The sequence below is a fragment of the Scyliorhinus torazame genome, chromosome 19 (assembly GCF_047496885.1).
Source record: "Scyliorhinus torazame isolate Kashiwa2021f chromosome 19, sScyTor2.1, whole genome shotgun sequence".
NCBI classification, from domain to species: domain Eukaryota; kingdom Metazoa; phylum Chordata; class Chondrichthyes; order Carcharhiniformes; family Scyliorhinidae; genus Scyliorhinus; species Scyliorhinus torazame.
The window spans coordinates 31,146,626-31,158,804 of record NC_092725.1 but is presented as its reverse complement, the minus strand read 5'-3'; the positions used below and the strand labels follow the sequence as shown (position 1 = coordinate 31,158,804).

Sequence of the window (12,179 nt, the reverse complement as noted above, 5' to 3'; positions counted from 1 at the left end):
TGCTTTTCCTGTTTGCTCGGCGCACTGCGGCTTGTGTGCTGCCTCCACTTGCGGTTTCTGCAAATATGTTTCACGAACTCCGGCAGCGGAAGGTTCTCCCTGCAGAGCAAGCAATACAGCAGCAGCGATGTGTGGCACAGCACAGGGGAGTCAGAAATAGTTGTGTGAGGACGTCCTCTGTATCTAACCCCGTGCTGTACCTGTCCTGGGAGTGTTTGATGGGGACAATGTAGAGGGAGCTTTACTCTGTATCTAACCCCGTGCTGTCCCTGTCCTGGGAGTGTTTGATGGAGACAGTGTAGAGGGAGTTTTACTCTGTATCTAACACCGTGCTGTACCTGTCCTGGGAATGTTTGATGGGGACACTGTAGAGGGAGCTTTACTCTGTATCTAACCCTGTGCAGTACCTGTCCTGGGAGTGTTTGATGGGGACAGTGTACAGGGAGCTTTACTCTGTATCTAACCCCTTGCTGTACCTGTCCTGGGAGTATTTGATGGGGACTGTGTAGAGGGACCTTTACTCCGTATCTAACCCCGTGCTGTAGCTGTCCTGGGAGAGTTTGATGAGGATTGTGTCGAGGGAGCTTTACTCTGTATCTAACCCCGTGCTGTAACTGTCCTGGGAGTGTTTGATGGGAACAGTGTCGAGGGAGCTTTACTCTGTACCTAACCCCGTGCTGTACCCGTCCTGGGAGTGTTTGATGGGGACAGTGTAGAGGGAGCTTTACTCTGTTTCTAACCCCGTGTTGTACCCGTCCTGGGAGTGTTTGATGGGGACAGTGTAGAGGGAGCTTTACTCTGTATCTAACCCCGTGCTGTACCTGTCCTGGGAGTGTTTGATGAGGACAGTGTAGAGGGAGCTTTACTCTGTATCTAACCCCGTGCTGTACCTGTCCTGGGAGTGTTTGATAAGGACAGTGTAGAGGGAACTTTACTCTGTATCTAACCCCGTGCTGTACCTGTCCTGGGAGTGTTTGATAAGGACAGTGTAGAGGGAGCTTTACTCTGTATCTAACTCCGTGCTGTACCTGTCCTGGGAGTGTTTGATAGGGGCAGTGTAGAGGGAGCTTTACTCTGTATCGAACTCCGTGCTGTACCTGTTCTGGGAGTATTTGATGGCGACAGTGTAGAGGGAGCTTTACTCTGTATCTAACCCAGTGCTGTCCCAGTCCTGGGAGTGTTTGATAGGGACAGTGTAGAGGGTGATTTATTCTGTATCTAACCCCGTGCTGTACCAGTCCTGGGAGTGTTTGATGGGGACACTGTAGAGGGAGCTTTACTCTGTATCTAACCCCGTGCTGTACCTGTCCTGGGAGTGTTTAATGCGGACAGTGTCGAGGGAGCTTTACTCTGTATCTAACCCCGTGCTGTACCTATCCTGGGAGTGTTTAATGCGGACAGTGTCGAGGGAGCTTTACTCTGTATCTAAGGCGGGCAGGGAGTGTTTAATGCGGACAGTGTCGAGGGAGCTTTACTCTGTATCTAAGGCGGGCAGGGAGGGATGATGTAAGCATGATAGTGAGTGAGAAATGGAAGGGGGGAGGGGTCACAGTGGGGGCGGGGCCTGGCTATGTATTGTCGACCTTGTTAAATTGGAAACCGCAGATTTGCATCTTCTCTCTGTCAGTCCTGCGTCTCTGTCTCTCTGTCTGAATCTTTGATTTGCTCGACATGCAGTGACCCAGTGAGTACTTGGAAAATCTCCATCCCATTGCTCCTGTGTGTGGATTTGGAAGCAGCCGTTTCTCCATGTTTCGAGCGCAGTCCTGTAGCCAGTGTTGCTGCGTGTGAGTGGCGATCGGGACGGCAAAGGCCTCTCACCTGCCCGAGGAAGATCTCTGGGACTTTTGCGAGTTGGAGGACGAGTCGCTCCTTCGATGTAAGTCTGTGCGTTGCTCAGAGTTGAAGATGGGCTGCATGTGTGAAATGTCTTCTTCAGAATTGCTTTGTTGGACAACCCTGTCTCAGTTCAGATTCGAGACCATCACTGATTATCCCGAGCTGACTCAGGAATATACATCAGCCTGCTCGGCGTGGCTCGGTTGGCGAATAATATCTCTCCCGTCATTCTCTCCCGTCGCTCTCTCTCAACCCGCCTCACCCTCTTTCTCTCCCTGTCTATTCCTCTCTTTGAGGGGTCGGGAATCGTGTCGTGTCGGTCGGCGGCTGTTGGCAGCGGCCCCCTCGGCAATTCTCCGGCCTGCGATGGGCCGAGTGGCCGCCTGTTTTCAGCGGGTCCCGCCGGCGTAAATCACAACAGGTCCTTACCGGCAGGACCTGGCTCCACGGGGGGCCTGCAGAGTCCTCGGGGGGGATCAGGCCCCGGGGGATGCCCCCAAGGTGGCCTGGCCCGCGATCGGCGCCCATCGATCCGCGGGCGGGCTTGTGCCGTGGTGCCATGGCCGGTGCGGAGAATCCCGCCCCCCATCTCTCTCATCTCGCTCTCTCTCTGTCTCATGCCTCGTTCCCTCTCTCTATCTCTCTCTCCTCATCTCCCATTCCCTATATCTCCACTGTCTCTCTCTCTCTTCGTCTGTCTCTCCCTGTACCTCCACTGTCTCTCTTCCTCTTTCTCTCTTTCCCTGTCCCTCTCTCCACATCTGTCCCTGTCTCTCTCGTTCCATCTATCCCTCTCTCGCTCCATCTCTCTCTCGCCCTATCTCTCTCTCCGCGTCTCATAGAATTTACAGTGCCTCATTCTCTCTCTGTCCATGTCCCTCTCTCCCCATCGCTCCCTAGCTCTCTCTTTCCCCTTCTCTCTCTCTCTATCCACGTCACTCTCTCCCCCCCCCCCACGTCACTCTCTCCCCATTCGCCCTGTCTCTCACTTTCCCCATTTCTCTCTCTCTCTCTCTCTCTCTCTCCCCATCTCTTTCTCCTTTCTCTCTCACTCTCTCTCCCCTGATACTCTCTTCCCATCTCTCCCTGTCTCTCTCTCTCTCTCGACTCTTTCTCCCTCCCCATCTCTCTCTCTCTCTCTCCCTGTCTCTCTTACTCTCTCTCCCCATATCCCACTCTCCATCTCTCTCTCTTTCTCCCTGCCTCTCTCGCCCCATCTCTCTCCCATCTCTCTCTCCCTGTATCTCTCACTGTCTCTCTCTCTGTCCCATGGTCTCTCTCTATTTCTCTCTCTTTCTCTCTGTGTCCCTTTCTCTCTCCCTGTCTCTTCTATCCCTCTATCTTTCTCTGTGTCTCTCCCTCTCTGTGACCTTCTTTCTGCATTGCTCTCTCACTCTATGTCTCTCCCTCTGTGTGTCTTTCTGTCTCTCTCTCTCCTGCTCGCTATCTCTCTATCTCTGTGTGTCCCGCTATTTGTGTGTGTCTCTCTGTGCCCTTCTCTCTGTGTCCCTCTCTGTGTCCTCTGTGTGTGTGTGTGTGCCTGTCTCTCTCTCTCTCAATCTATCTCTTTCTCTCTCTCTGTCTCTCTCTCTCAGTCTCTCTCTCTGTCTCTCTGTCTCTCTCTCCCTCTCTCTGCTCCTATCACTCAGTCCCCCTTTTTCTCTCTCTCAGACGACCCCTCCCCCTCCTTTCTCTCCCTCCAAGGTTTTGGCATTTTATCTTTTCTTAAGAAATTTGGAGTTTGGCATTTGTCGATTATGAGGGGCTTTGAGATCAGAGTGGGGAATTTGGATCTGTATCTTATTGTGGCGGACGCCTATTAACAGTGTCTGAACAGCGATCTGACAGATTAACCTTAGCTACGGCAAACACCAATGAATTCTCCCTCCCCAGACACCATCGGCAGAGAATGGTTGTGGGAATGTTTTCAAATCTTCTGGTGAGGAAATTGGGGGATTAGAGGGATGGTCTTCGATTGGAGAGTTAGGGGATTAGAGGGATGGTCTTCGATTGGAGAGTTAGGGGATTAGAGGGATGGTCTTCGATTGGAGAGTTAGGGGGATTAGAGGGATAGTCTTCGATTGGCGAGTTAGGGGATTAGAGGGATGGTCTTCAATTGGAGAGTTAGGGGATTAGAGAGATAGTCTTCGATTGGAGAGTTAGGGGATTAGAGGGATAGTCTTCGATTGGCGAGTTAGGGGGATTAGAGGGATAGTCTTCGATTGGCGAGTTAGGGGATTAGAGGGATGGTCTTCAATTGGAGAGTTAGGGGATTAGAGGGATAGTCTTCGATTGGAGAGTTAGGGGATTAGAGGGATGGTCTTCGATTGGAGAGTTAGGGGATTAGAGGGATAGTCTTCGATTGGAGAGTTAGGGGATTAGAGGGATGGTCTTCGATTGGAGAGTTAGGGGATTAGAGGGATAGTCTTCGATTGGAGAGTTAGGGGATTAGAGGGATGGTCTTCGATTGGAGAGTTAGGGGATTAGAGGGATGGTCTTCAACTGGAGAGTTAGGGGGATTAGAGGGATGGGCTTCGATTGGAGAGTTAGGGGATTAGAGAGATAGTCTTCGATTGGAGAGTTAGGGGGATTAGAGGGATGGTCTTCGATTGGCGAGTTAGGGGATTAGAGGGATGGTCTTCGATTGGAGAGTTAGGGGATTAGAGGGATAGTCTTCGATTGGAGAGTTAGGGGATTAGAGAGATAGTCTTCGATTGGAGAGTTAGGGGGATTAGAGGGATGGTCTTCGATTGGCGAGTTAGGGGATTAGAGGGATGGTCTTCGATTGGAGAGTTAGGGGATTAGAGGGATGGTCTTCAACTGGAGAGTTAGGGGGATTAGAGGGATGGGCTTCGATTGGAGAGTTAGGGGGATTAGAGGGATGGTCTTCAACTGGAGAGTTAGGGGGATTAGAGGGATGGGCTTCGATTGGAGAGTTTTGGGATTAGAGGGATGGTCTTCAATGGAAGAATTAGGGGATTAGAAAGACGGTCTTCGATGGGAGAGATAGGGGATTAGAGGGGTTGTCTTTGGGAGAGTTAGGGGGATTAGAGGGATGGCTGTCGATGGGAGAGTTAAGGGATTAGAGGGATGGTCTTCGATTGGAGAGTTAGGGGGGATTAGGGGGATGGTCTTCAATGGGAGAGATAGGGGTTTAGAAGGATGGTCTTCAATGGAAGAATTAAGGAGTTAGAGGGATGGTTTTCGATGGGAGAGGTAGAGGATTAGAGGGATGGTCTTTGATGGGAGAGTTAGTGATTAGAGGGATGGTCTTCAATGGGAGAGATAGGGGCTTAGAGGCCTGGTCTTCGATGGGAGAATTAAGGAATTAGAGGGATGGTCTTCAATGGGAGAGGTAGAGGATTAGAGGCCTGGTCTTCGATGGGAGAATTAAGGAATTAGAGGGATGGTCTTCGATGGGAGAGTTAGTGATTAGAGGGATGGTCTTCAATGGGAGAGTTAGTGATTAGAGGTATGGTCTTCGATGGGAGAGTTAGTGATTAGAGGGATGGTCTTCAATGGGAGAGTTAGTGATTAGAGGTATGGTCTTCAATGGGAGAGTTAGTGATTAGAGGTATGGTCTTCGATGGGAGAGTTAGGGAGTTAGAGGGATGGTTTTCGATGGGAGAGTTAGGGAGTTAGAGGGATGGTTTTCGATGGGAGGGATGGGGATTTGAGGGATGGTCTTCGATGGGAGAGTTCGGGAGGTAGAGGGATGGTCTTTGATGGGAGAGTTAGGGAGTTAGAGAGATAGGAGATTAGAAGGATGGTCTTCGATGGGAGAGTTAGGGAGTTAGAGGGATGGTCTTCGATGGGAGGGATAGGGGAGATCTCTGCCATTTTGACAAAGGCTGTGAGACACGCTGTTGCTTTTGCAAAGAATGCAATACGGCAAAATGTGCTCAAATACTTTGTACCAGGTTTGAATCTCGCCTCTGGTGACAGTTTTGATTTCAAAGATTGAAACTCTCCATGCCTGGGAAAGATCGGCCTGTTTCGCGACTCTCGTCGCACCAGCTGCCCCCGGCAACCAACGGGCCTGATCAACAGGCCTCGCCGCTGGCAGCCATTTTGAGCTGGTTGCTCTGGAGCCTAAAACAGGGGAGCCGAGTGGCGCTTTCTCATTGGTGGAGTCCGGAAGCGTGAGTGTGTGAAGCGGTTAAAATTCAAGGCCATTGGATGCCGCATGAAGTGTTGTAAAAGACAGGGATTCGTGGGATCTCTCTGGACCCAGGCGTCGGATTCAGGCGTTGGAAAGGGGGTTGTAGAGGGAGAAAGAGTGATCGGAGCCGATCTACTCACGCTCCCTTGGGAGAGGGTTAAAGCGAGGGAGAGCGATGAGGAGCGTCGGATGGAGGGAGAGGGATTGAAAGAGGGAGACAGGGAGAGGAAAAGCGGGTGAGAAAGGGAGAGAAGAACAAAGGGAGAGGGAGATTGCAAAACAGAGAGAGGTTAAAAGAGAACGAGGGAGAGTGGGATCGATCAGGGCGTGTGAGAGTTGGAGAGCTCGGGGAGAGGGGGGACAGAAATGGGGAGAGAGAGGGAGAATGAAAGAGGGAGAGGAAAGGAGAGACAGAATGAGATTGGAAGAGGCAGGCAGAGAGAGAGGCAGGGAGAAAGGCAGGTGGAGAGGGAGAAATGCAGAGAGCAGGAGAGAGGCAGAGAGAGCGAGAAGCACAGAGAGACAGACAAAGAGAGAGAGACAGAGAGAGACAGACAAAGAGAGAGAGACAGAGATACAGACAGACAGAGAGAGACCGACAGAGAGACAGCGAGAGAGGCAGAAAGAGAGAGAGGCAGAGAGACAGACAGAGAGAGAGAGAGAGAGAGAGAGGCAGGGAGAGAGAGACAGACAGACCGACAGAGAGGGAGAGAGTCAGATGGAGAAACAGAGAGAAAGAGGCAGAGGAAGAGACAGAAAGAGAGAGAGAGAGGCAGAGAGAGAGATTGAGAGAGGCAGAGACAGAGAGGCATAAAGAAAAAGAGTGGGAGAGGCAGAGAGAGAGAGGATGAGACAGAGAGCGGTGAGAGAGAGAGGCAGAGAGAGAGAGGCAGAGAGAGAGAGGCAAATAGAGAGGGAGTGACAGAGAGGCAGAGGGAGGTGGTGAGGCAGGGAGGGAGAGAGGCAGAGAGAGAGAGACAGAGAGAAGCAAAGAGTCAGACAGTCAGAGAGAGGGGAGACAGAGAGAAAGGAAGGCAGAAAGAGAGGAAGTGGCAGGCAGAGAGAGAGAGAGAGAGCTGAGCACGAGAGAGGCAGAGAGAGCGAGAGAGGGAGAGGCAGAGAGAAGGAGGCAGAGAGAGAAAGAGGTAGAGAGAGAGACATTGAGAGAGAGGGAGACAGAGAGAAATGGAGGCAGAGAGAGAAGTCTCAGGCTGAGAGAGAGAGGCAGAGAGAGAGGGAGGGGCAGAGAGAGAGAAAAGCAGAGTATCAGAGCGAGAGAGTGTCAGAGCGAGAGAGAGTGTCAGAGAGTGTCAGAGAGAGAGAGTGTCAGAGAGAGAGAGTGTCAGAGAGAGAGTCAGAGAGAGAGTGTCAGAGAGAGAGAGTGTCAGAGAGAGAGAGTGTTAGAGAGAGTGTCAGAGAGAGAGAGTGTCAGAGAGAGAGTGTGTCAGAGAGAGAGTGTCAGAGAGAGAGAGTGTCAGAGAGAGAGAGTGTCAGAGAGAGAGAGTGTCAGAGAGAGAGTGTCAGAGAGAGAGAGTGTCAGAGAGAGAGAGTGTCAGAGAGAGAGAGTGTCAGAGAAAGAGAGTGTCAGAGAGAGAGAGTGTCAGAGAGAGAGAGTGTCAGAGAGAGAGAGTGTCAGAGAGAGAGAGTGTCAGAGAGAGAGAGTGTCAGAGAGAGAGTGTGTCAGAGAGAGGAAGCGACAGTGGCAAAGAGAGAGATGCAGAGAGAGCGAGTGTCAGAGAAAGAGGCAGAGCGGGGGAGAGAGAGGCAGAGATAGAGAGAGGGACAGAGACTGCGAGGCAGATAGAGAGAGGCAGGAAGAGAGGGAGAAGCAGACAGAGAGAGGCAGAGAGAAGCAGAGAAAGAGACAGGAACAGAGAGTAATGTTAAAAAGACAAGCTTAGAGGCTTTTACAATAAACGCGTGGAGCATTTACAACAAAGTGGATGATCGAATCGCACAAATAGACGTAAATGGATATTATTTAATCGGGATTACGGAGACATGGTTGCAAGGTGACCAGGGGTGGGAACTGAATGTCCAGACCTATTCAGGATTTAGGAAGGCAGACAAAAAGGAAAATGTGGTGGAGTTGCAGTTAAAGAGGAAATAAATGCAATAGTGAGGAAGGACATGAGCTCCGACAATGTGGAATCTGTATGGGTGGATTCCGGCTTGGGTCACTGTCTGTGCGGAGTCTGCACATCCTCCCCGTGTCTGCGTGGGTTTCCTCCGGGTGCTCCGGTTTCCTCCCACAGTCCAAAGATGTGCAGGTTAGGTGGATTGGCCATGATAAATTGCCCTTAGTGTTGGGTGGGTTATGGGGATAGGGTGGAGGTGTTGACCTTGGGTAGGGTGCTCTTTCCAAGAGCCGGTGCAGACTCAATGGGCCGAATGGCCTCCTCCTGCACTGTAAATTCTATGATAATCTGTAATTATGGGTGAGTTTAATTTGCATAGTGATTGGGCAAATCAAATTAACCACGATACTGCAGAGGAGGAATTCATGAGATGGTTTTCTGATACCAATAGGTTCAGGAACCAATATGAGAGCAGGTCATCCTAGACTGGGTACCGTGCAATGAGAACGGCATCATGGCCAATCTAGGCCCCTTGGGGATGAGCGACCATAATATGATGGAATTTTTCATCAAGGTGGAGACTGGTGTAGTTGATTCTGAGAATAGGGTCCTGAACCTTAATAAAGAAAACCACACTGAAATGAGGCATGGGTTGGCTATGATCGATTGGGGAACATTACTCAAAGGGATGACAGTGGATAGGCAATGGCAAACATTCAAGGAACGGATGGGGGAACTGCAAGAATTGTTTATTCCTGTCTGGCACAAAACTAAAATGGAAAAAGTGGCCAATCCATGGCTTATGAGGGAAATTAGAGATAGTGCTCGATCCGAGCAAGAAGCATACAAATAGGACAAGAAAAACACCAGGGTCGGGATTCTACCTTACCCGGCGGGGCGGGGGGTCTCGGCGGGATGGAGGGGTGTGAACCCACTCCGGCGTCGGGCCGCCCCAAAGATGCGGATTTCTCTGCACCTTTAGGGGCCAAGCCCTCACCTCTAGGGGCTAGGCCCGCACCGGAGTGGTTGCTGTCCCGTGGAAGGCCTTTGGCGCCACGCCAGCCGGGGCCGAATGGACTCCGCCGGCCGGCGGAAGTCCTCGCATGCGCCGGAGCGTCAGCAGCTGGTGATGTCATTCCCGCGCATGCGCAGGGGGGGGCGGGTCACCTCCGCGTTGGCCGTCGCGGAGGCTGTGGCCGACGCGGAGGGGAAAGAGTGCCCCCACGGCCCGCGGGCCGGAGAATCGCGGGGGGGGGGGGCGCCAACTGGCGCGGCGCGATTCCCGCTCCCGCCGAATCTCTGCCGCCGGAGAATTCGGCGGCCGGTGGGGGGGGGGGGTTTCACGCCGCCCCCCCCAGCGATTCTCTGACCCGGCGGTGGTTCGGAGAATCCCGCCCCAGGTCGGAGGATTGGGAGCAGTTTAGAATTCAGTAAAGAAGGACTAAGGGATTGATTAAGATGAGGAAAACAGAGTATGAGAGGAAGCTTGCAAGGAACATAAAACCTGACTGTAAAAGATTCTATAGGTATGCGAAAAGAAAAAGGTTGGTGAAGACAAATGTAGGTCCCTTAGAGTCAGTCACAGGGAAATGTATAATAGGGGACAAAGAAATGGCTGAGCAACTAAACACATACTTTGGTTCTGACTTCACAAACGAGGGCACAAATCAGATCCCAGAAATGTTGGGGAATGCAGGGTTTAGTGAGGGGGGGGAACTGAAGGGGAGCAATATTAGTAAGGAAATGGTGTTGGTGAAATTGATGGGATTGAGGTCTGATTAATCCCCAGGGCCTGATAATCTACAGCCCAGAGTACTTAAGGAAGTAGCTCTAGAAATATTGGATGCATTGGTGGTAATCCTCCAGGATTCAATAGACTCCGGAACAGTTCCTGCAGATTGGAGGGTAGCTCATGTAACTCCACTATTTAAAAAGGGAGTGCATTGAGATGGACAGGAAACCGGTTGGCAGACAGGAAACAAAGAGTAGGAATTAATGGGTCTTTTTAAAACTGGCAGGCAGTGACTGGTGGGGTACCGCAGGGATCGGTGCTGGGACCCCAGCTATTCACAGTATATATCAATGATTTAGATGAGGGAACAAAATGTATTACTTCCAGATTTGCAGATGACACCCAGTTGGGTGGGAGGGTGAGCTGTATGGAGGATGAGCTGTGAGGAGGATACAGAGCTCCTTCAGTGCGATTTGGACAAGTTGAGGGAGTGGGGAAAATGCATGGCAGATGCAGTATAATGTGGATCAATGTGAGGATATCCACTTTGGGAGAAAAAACAAGGCGGCAAATTATCTGAGTGGTCATAAATTAGGAGAGGAGAATGTGCACCGAGACCTGGGTGTCCCTGTACACCAGTCACTGAAGGCGAGCACGCAGGTGCAGCAGGCGGTAAAGAAGGTTGATGGTATGTTGGCCTTCATTGCGAGAGGTTTCGAGTACAGAAACAGGGATGTGTTGCTGCAATTGTACAGGGCCTTGGTGAGGCCACACTTGGAGTATTGTGGGCAGTTTTGGTCTCCTTCTCTGGGGAAGGATGTTGTTGCTCTCGAGGGAGCGCAGCGAAGGTTCACCAGGCTGATTCCAGGGATGGCGGGATTGTCATATGAGGAGAGATTGACTCGGTTGGGATTGTATTCATTGGAGTTCAGAAGAATGGGGGGGATCTCATAGAGACTTATTACATTCTAACAGGACTCGATAGGGGAGATGCAGAGAAGATGTTCCCGATGGTGGGGGTGACCAGAACCAGGGGTCACGGTCTGAGGATTCAGGGTAAACCATTTCGGACAGAGATGAGGAGACATTTCTTCACCCAGACAGTGGTCGGCCTGTGGAATTTGTTGCCCCAGGAAGTAGTTGAGGCCAAAACATTGTCTGTGGGATTCTCCATCGGCTGCTTCGCCAGCGTCGCACCCACGCCTGCGCACTTCCAGACGGAGAATCCCGCGTGTCATGCAGGAAAACAGGGCTGGCGGGACGGAGAATCTCGCCCTGTATGTTAGATATGGCACCTGGGGCGAAGGCAATCGAAGGATATGGGGGAATGCGGGGTTAGGCTATTGAGTTGGGTGATCAGCCATGATCGTGGTGAATGGCAGAGCAGGCTGGAAGGGCCGAATGGCCTCCTCCTTCAACTTTCTATGTTTCTGTGAGAGAGGCAGAGAGAGAGAGAGAGAGAGAGAGACAGTGAGAGAGAGAGAGAGGCAGAGAGAAAGAGGCAGAGAGAGAGAGGCAGAGAGAGAGAGAGAGAGGCAGAGAGAGAGAGAGAGAGAGGCAGAGAGAGAGAGGCAGAGAGAGAGAGAGAGAGAGAGAGGCAGAGAGAGAGAGGCAGAGAGAGAGAGAGAGGCAGTGAGGGAGAGAGAGAGGCAGTGAGAGAGAGAGAGGCAGAGAGAGAGAGAGAGAGAGGCAGAGAGAGAGAGAGAGAGAGGCAGAGAGAGAGAGAGTGAGAGGCAGAGAGAGAGAGAGAGAGAGGCAGAGAGAGAGAGAGAGAGAGGCAGAGAGAGAGAGAGAGAGAGGCAGAGAGAGAGAGGCGCAGAGAGAGAGAGAGAGAGGCAGAGAGAGAGAGAGAGAGTCAGAGAGAGAGACAGAGAGAGAGAGAGGCAGAGCGAGAGAGAGAGACAGTGAGAGAGAGAGAGAGGCAGAGACAGAGAGAGAGACAGTGAGAGAGAGAGAGAGGCAGAGAGGGAGAGTCAGAGAGAGAGAGGCAGAGAGAGAGGCAGTGAGAGAGAGAGAGGCAGTGAGAGAGAGAGAGGCACAGAGAGAGAGCGAGGCACAGAGAGAGAGAGAGGCAGAGAGGCAGAGAGAGAGAGAGAGAGGCAGAGGGAGAGACGCAGAGAGAGAGAGGCGCAGAGAGAGAGACAGAGGCAGAGAGAGAGAGAGAGGCAGAGAGAGAGGCAGAGAGAGAGCGAAAGAGGCAGAGAGAGTGAGAGAGAGGCAGAGAGAGAGAGAGAGAGGCAGCGAGAGAGGCGCAGAGAGAGAGAGAGTCGGAGAGAGAGAGAGAGACAGTGAGAGAGAGGCGCAGAGAGAGAGAGGTAGAGAGAGAGAGGCAGAGAGAGAGAGAGAGGCAGAGAGAGAGGCGCAGAGA

At 51.9% G+C, this 12,179-nt stretch overlaps 1 protein-coding gene across 1 annotated transcript in view; it reads left to right on the top strand.

Moving 5' to 3' along the window:
- Positions 1 to 1,670: 1,670 nt before the first annotated feature.
- The window catches only part of LOC140395888 (uncharacterized), a 145,885-nt gene continuing 135,376 nt past the window's right edge, over positions 1,671 to 12,179 (top strand). The window contains exon 1 of the mRNA XM_072483958.1: positions 1,671 to 1,879. The gene's annotated coding sequence lies outside the window, so the exon portion shown is untranslated. The remainder of the gene's footprint in view (positions 1,880 to 12,179) is intronic.